Here is a 6,000-nt window from a genome sequence, read left to right on the forward strand (position 1 = left end):
ACTGAGCAACTTTTACTTGCACTTAGGTTGATCGGGTAGATGTTGTTTTCACAACTCAGTGCTTCTCCTTGTTTCTCTTCATTCTACGGCAGTCCTGGTGTTCAGATGCATCTCTGCTTTTCCTCCAGACACATGATACTCTGAGGATTTATGCCATTAGGAATAGTCTCTTACCATCAAGCCTGGGTGTGCAGAGTGCTGTGATTTCCACTGGGCAGAACAATCTTCTGTAGAATATAGGACTTTCTCCCTTCTGTAGAAGGCAGACCTATGGACCTCTGTGAGCAGCCAGCAGAGAGTCCCAGGTGTCTCCACTGGATGCCAATGGATTGTTGTGCCTGCATGCATGTGTGCTATGTCCCTTCAGTCGTGTCTGACTCTTTGTGACCCTATAGGCTGTAGCCCTCCAGGCTCATCTGTGCATGGGCTTCTCCAGGCAAGAATATTAGAGTGGGTTGCCTCGCCTGCCTCCAGGGGATCTTCCCGACTCAGGAATCGAATCAGTGTCTCTTATGTCTCCTGCATTGGCAGGCAGGTTCTTTACCACTAGCGCCACATGAGAATCCTTGTAATAATATTTGGTGGCTAAGAGATCTTGAGTTGTTTTATAATCAGCTGTGAGGTGTGATTTTTAGCAGAGACTTATAGATCACCTTTAAACACTTTGTCCCAGGTGCAGGCATTTTTTTCTGAAGAGTGAACTTTATGTGGAACAAGGTAAAGGTGTGAATAAACAGACATACACACAACAAAACTACAGAAGCAAGTGGTCAAATACTGAGTATTGAAGTCCTTCCTCTATCATTATGATGATATGATCACTGACTTCTTTTTTTTTAATTAAAAAGATTATTTATTTTTTGGCTGTTCTGTGTCTTCGTTGTTGCACATGGGCGTTCTCCAGTCATGACAAGTCAGGGCTGCTCGCTAGTTGTGATGCGAGGGCTCTCACTGTGGTGGATTTTCTTGTTGCAGCTTGTGGGCTCTAGAGCATGACCTTCAGCAGTTGTGGCACGTGGGTTTAGTTGTCCTGTGGCATGCGGAATCTTCCCAGACTAGGAATTGAACCCCTGTCTCCTGCATTGACAGGTGGATCCTTAAACACAGAACCACCAGGAAAGTCTGTGATTACAGACTTCTTGAAGACAACTGGTCTTATGTCTCCCTGACCCCATGTGATACTGGTAGATGCTTTGTAAATATGAGAGATATTGTGTTACCTTCCTGCTTAACATCCTTCAGTGGCTCCCGAGGGTCTCTATGGTACTGAGGAGGTATATCTTCTTGGTTTGGTCCTCCAGGTCCCTTACAATCAAGCCTGGCCTTCCCTCTTGCCACTGTCCCATTTAAATTCCACACGGCAGCCACTTGCAACAAGCGGCAACCCTCAAGCCTGCCGCGATTCGCTTTGTGTGAATGCTCTTTCCCTGCTTTTCTTAACTGGCTAGATTCTCCCTTCTCCTTTCAGACCCTGTTCAGGACCTCTCTCTTAGAAATAACTTCCCTGACTATTCTCTCATCTCCTTATACCCCAAACCCTATCTCCCACTGGGTGTTGTGTCTCTCACTTGATCTACCTTACCATCCTGCCACAGTCCATGACCTTCTGAATTGTTCATCAGCGGTTTGCTTTTGTGTGCCCACCTCAAGACTGTGGTCTTAGGAAACAGGGGCTGTGCCTTACTCATGTTCATTTCCAGAGCCTAGTACAGTGCTGGGGATATAGGAAGTGAGTGATCATTGTTGGTGGAATTAATCAATGAATGACAGTTCTGATTCCATCCCTTCCTCCCCACTGGCACCAGCCTCTCTGGCTTGTGTCTCTACGGGGTTACTGGGGGCAGAGATCCCACAGAGCAAAGGGGGAAGGCCTGCACTATGGTGGGTCTTACCCCTCCCAAATGACTTATCATGTAGGTGGTTATGTCTCTACTGCTTCCCATTTTAATTGGCTTGAGAAATTATTCTTTGGGATGTAAAAATACTATGTAGCATGCCCATGGGAAATTAGGTAGAGTTATGATGTGTCAAAGTAGAAGGGATATTAGAGGTTGTAGGGTCCATCTGTCTCTTTTGGCAAGTGAGAAACCAGGCCCAGAGGTGTAAAGATCTGTCAAGCTCTTATGATTAATCAATAACTGAAGAGGACACCTGTGGCTGTTGCCTTCCTCAGTCCTTCTGGGGCATCAGCCCCTCCCACTCTGTCCTAGCATCTTGGGTGGTGCTAACTTTACTCCCAAATCCACAATGAGCAAATGAGCCTCGCCTCGCCAACCAGAGCATCAGGCTGTGTATTCCCAGGAGGGTGATCAAAACTAAAGAGACTTGATTTCAGGACATTGGAATAGAGAAGTTCATGGTCTCCGTTGGGGTTGTTGGGAGGGTAGGACTGTAGGCAGAGAGCCGAGGACAGCAGTGCCAAGATGTGGAGAGAGTGAGTCTGTCCTAATGATGTCTTGGAGACCCTGATATAGCTATATCTGATCCTTGACCCTGGTAGGAACTCATTCATCACGGGATTTTTTTTTTTTTTTGGTTTGTTTTTTGCTTAAGTTGAATGCTGTCACTTTCAACTAATTAGTTATCCTAACTGATGTCATGTTAGAACTAGAACCAGACCCCTTAACTCTCAAATGCAGTGCTCTTTCCACTAAACCATCATGGGCATTCCCTGGGTAAATCCGATGTCACTCATAATTACATAACAGAAAGCAGAACTGGGAGAGAATGGAGGCAGGAGGGCTACATTTTGATGGATAGGGCTATGCTGCTTCCAGTGAGGGACTCTGGGGCCAGTGGGAAGCATGAGGTCATTGGAGTAACAGGAGGGGCCAGAATTGGAGTGAGCAAGAGAGTCCATTCAAACTAAATCTTGCCTGCTTCCTTGTTCTGGCCCTGGTGGTGTAATGAATGAGGACTGGTTGGGCAGGGATGGGAGCCTTCCTGTGACTTGGGGCAGATTCAGCTGGACTTTCCTTCTGATTAAAGAAGACACCTTTTAGTCTGGACCTGGGAAAGCTGCTGGAGTGCGGACTAGGAAAGCAATGACAGAAGTCAAGACATCACTGTTTTATTCTTAACATCTCATGAGTCATCTAAGATGTGGGAAAATGTTATTCTGCATGACGCACACTACCATGATAAACAGACATTCTAATACATACCCAGGACTACTGATGTGGCTGTACTGGGCCATGTCCATTGATGGGGATCCACTGTGATATGCTGATGAAATTGCTTCATGCCTTGGGGATAATTTGGTTCCTAGTCTCTGAGGTCAGATCTTCATCACAATGCCCAGGAAGCGTGAACTGAAACTGAGGGCTGGTCCCTAGTGGGAATCCCATGCTGCCCACACACCATGATGGGATTTTTAGAGGCCAGCTTCATCCTACTTACATAATTCTCATCTCCGCATTCATCTAAAGTTCCAAAAGAAGCTAAAGTAAATTATGGTGCTAGAAATCAAGGCAGTAGTTATACTGGAGGTGGGGTGGGAAGTGACTTGGAGAAGGCAGGAGAGGGGTTCCTAGAGGGTTAGGTTCTTAAACTCTGTGTTGGTTATGGAAATGTTCAGTTTGTGAAAATGTATTCAGCTATGTTCTTACGAGTGGTATACTTTTCTGTACGTGTGTTACATTTTAATAAAATCATCACGTTATGATAAATGCTGCCATTGTAGGCAATCATTTGGTGCTGGGAGGTCTTAGAATCAAAATGAACTGGGACCACTGAAATTATGTGATAACACTATTCCATTATAAGATGGGCATACAGATGATCCAGGATATGTTCATACTAATTTTGAAATATATAACCACTAAAATAAAAAAATACAAATTTAAAAAATATAGTAGTGTGTTTACCATCCTCTAAGGGTCTAGGACACTGGTTGGGAAGAACTGAAATATGATGATACCTCAGGGTAATAGTGTAAATGAATCTCAAGTTCATTCACATCTCTCCACTGCCAATGCCAACCTAGTTCAAGCCGCCAGCAGCTCTTCCATGGCAATAACTTCCCACTCTTGCCTGATGCATAATCCATTGCCCACACAGTGGAAGATTATGGATTCAAAACATCACTCAAATTACTCCTTGACCTGCAGCCCTCCAAAAACATCCTAGTACACCTCATCTCTAAGTCCAGGTCCCTTTCCAAAGCCCACCACATCCAGCGTCGACTGGCCCCTCCTGCCTCTCTGACCATTCTTCCACCACTCTTCCTGCAGGTCACCAATTTCCAGCCCCAGTGGCCTCTTTTCACTATTCCAATACCTCATGGTTGTCTTCACTTTAAACTCTTATATAGCACTTCTGCCTGAAATAGGGGTCTCCCAGAACTTTGGATGGCTGGCTCCCCCTTAGCCTTTAAGTCTCTGTTCAAATGTCACCCCCACTCCCCTCGTAGCCTCTCTCTTTATCACATTGCCTTATTTTCTTCTTAGTACCCACGACTATTTTGCCTATGCAATTGTTTATCAGAATGTAGGGGCAAGGATTTGTCTGCCTTCTTCATCATGTATGTCAGTCAGAGTCCCAGTAAGCAGCGGACTCAAAAGAGTTTAACTGAAGGGAATTGAACAAAGAGATCATGTTCAGGGTGAAGGAAACCCACGAGGCATGGTGGGGGCCCCAGAAAGTGTCATCCCCACCCCTTGGCATGAAGGGGCAGGAAGAAGGATCTGTGTCCCCCAAAAGCTGAGAGCTGTGCTAAGGAAGAGGAGCCGCCTACCACCCCCATGATGAGACAGGGAGGAAGTGGAAAGCAGGGTAAATTGTCCAACTTCTTTCTCCTCCCACCCTCAGATTTCCTGCCAGTGTTTCCAACTGGAAGCCAGAGGGCACGGGAGCCTGGGTGATGCAGTCCATGGTTGTCAGGCTCCTGGGGCACAGCACAGAGCAGCAAGGAGCGTGGAGTTGAACTGGATGAGAATGGACCGACAATAGCCAGCCCAGTGCTGGTATGTGGCGGGTGCTCAACCCTTGTTGGATGAGTGAGTGAATGGATGGACAAAGAAAACAGAAGAGAAAGAGATGGCAAAAGAATTTGCTCTAACAATTTTCCACTATGGGCCAGGCATCCTATATGAATGATCTTGTTTAACCTACACGAAATCTTCTGAGATGTATTATTGTTCCTGCATTCAGGTAAAGAACTTGTAACCTCAGAGGTTAACTTAAATCATTTACAGAAATTACAGAGCCAGGGTCCCAATTCAGGCCCTAGGTTCTTTTCACTGCATCACATTAAACATACCTTGCATGTTTCCATACCTTCATCAGTGCAAACTTTGCATCCTACCCCCTGCTTGTATTGCCCTTTGGTCTCCTGAAATCCTGGTAAGCCTCTGGTTCAGCTCCCATTCTGCTCCTCTTCACAGCTTGCCTGGGTCACCATAGCCAGAGATCAGCTTTCTCTCCTCTGAGTATCATAGCAACTGTTATAAATTGTTCATTTCCAATTACCAAATTTCTTTATGATGTAATTATTAGAGAGCATCTCATCTCCTTGATTATTTTGAAAGCTTTTAGAAGCAGGAAGAAATTTTTTTGTTTCATGTCATTACTTTGCATCTACAGTACTTGGTAGTTAATCAATAAATATTTGATCTATTATATGAGTCTTGTATTATATGTATTGTATTATATGAGTCATTTTCAGTGTTTTTTATTCTTTAAGAAAAATTCATTTAAATGATGTATTTTGATATATGCTGTACAAACAACTTGTGTCTTTTCTCATTTATTATTGGATCTTAAGTATTTTTCTATTGCATTCTTTGTAAGCAACGTTTTTAATGGTGATCTAATAATCAATCCTCGGAGAAGGCAATGGCACCCCACTCCAGTACTCTTGCCTGGAAAATCCCATGGATGGAGGAGCCTGATAGGCTGCAGTCCATGGGGTCTCTAAGAGTCGGACACGACTGAGTGACTTCACTTTCACTTTTCACTTTCATACATTGGAGAAGGAAATGGCAACCCACTCCAGTATTC

General features: G+C 44.6%; 1 protein-coding gene across 1 annotated transcript in view; it reads left to right on the top strand.

Annotated features, from left to right (window-relative positions):
* The window catches only part of SOCS2 (suppressor of cytokine signaling 2), a 50,988-nt gene extending 45,369 nt beyond the window's left edge, over positions 1-5,619 (top strand). Inside the window, exon 5 of the mRNA XM_081592153.1 lies at positions 4,810-5,619. The gene's annotated coding sequence lies outside the window, so the exon portion shown is untranslated. The remainder of the gene's footprint in view (positions 1-4,809) is intronic.
* The last annotated feature ends 381 nt before the right edge of the window (positions 5,620-6,000 follow it).

This window comes from Giraffa tippelskirchi, chromosome 4 (genome assembly GCF_054371585.1).
Source record: "Giraffa tippelskirchi isolate mGirTip1 chromosome 4, T2T-mGirTip1v1.2.pri, whole genome shotgun sequence".
Classification (NCBI taxonomy): Eukaryota; Metazoa; Chordata; class Mammalia; order Artiodactyla; family Giraffidae; genus Giraffa; species Giraffa tippelskirchi.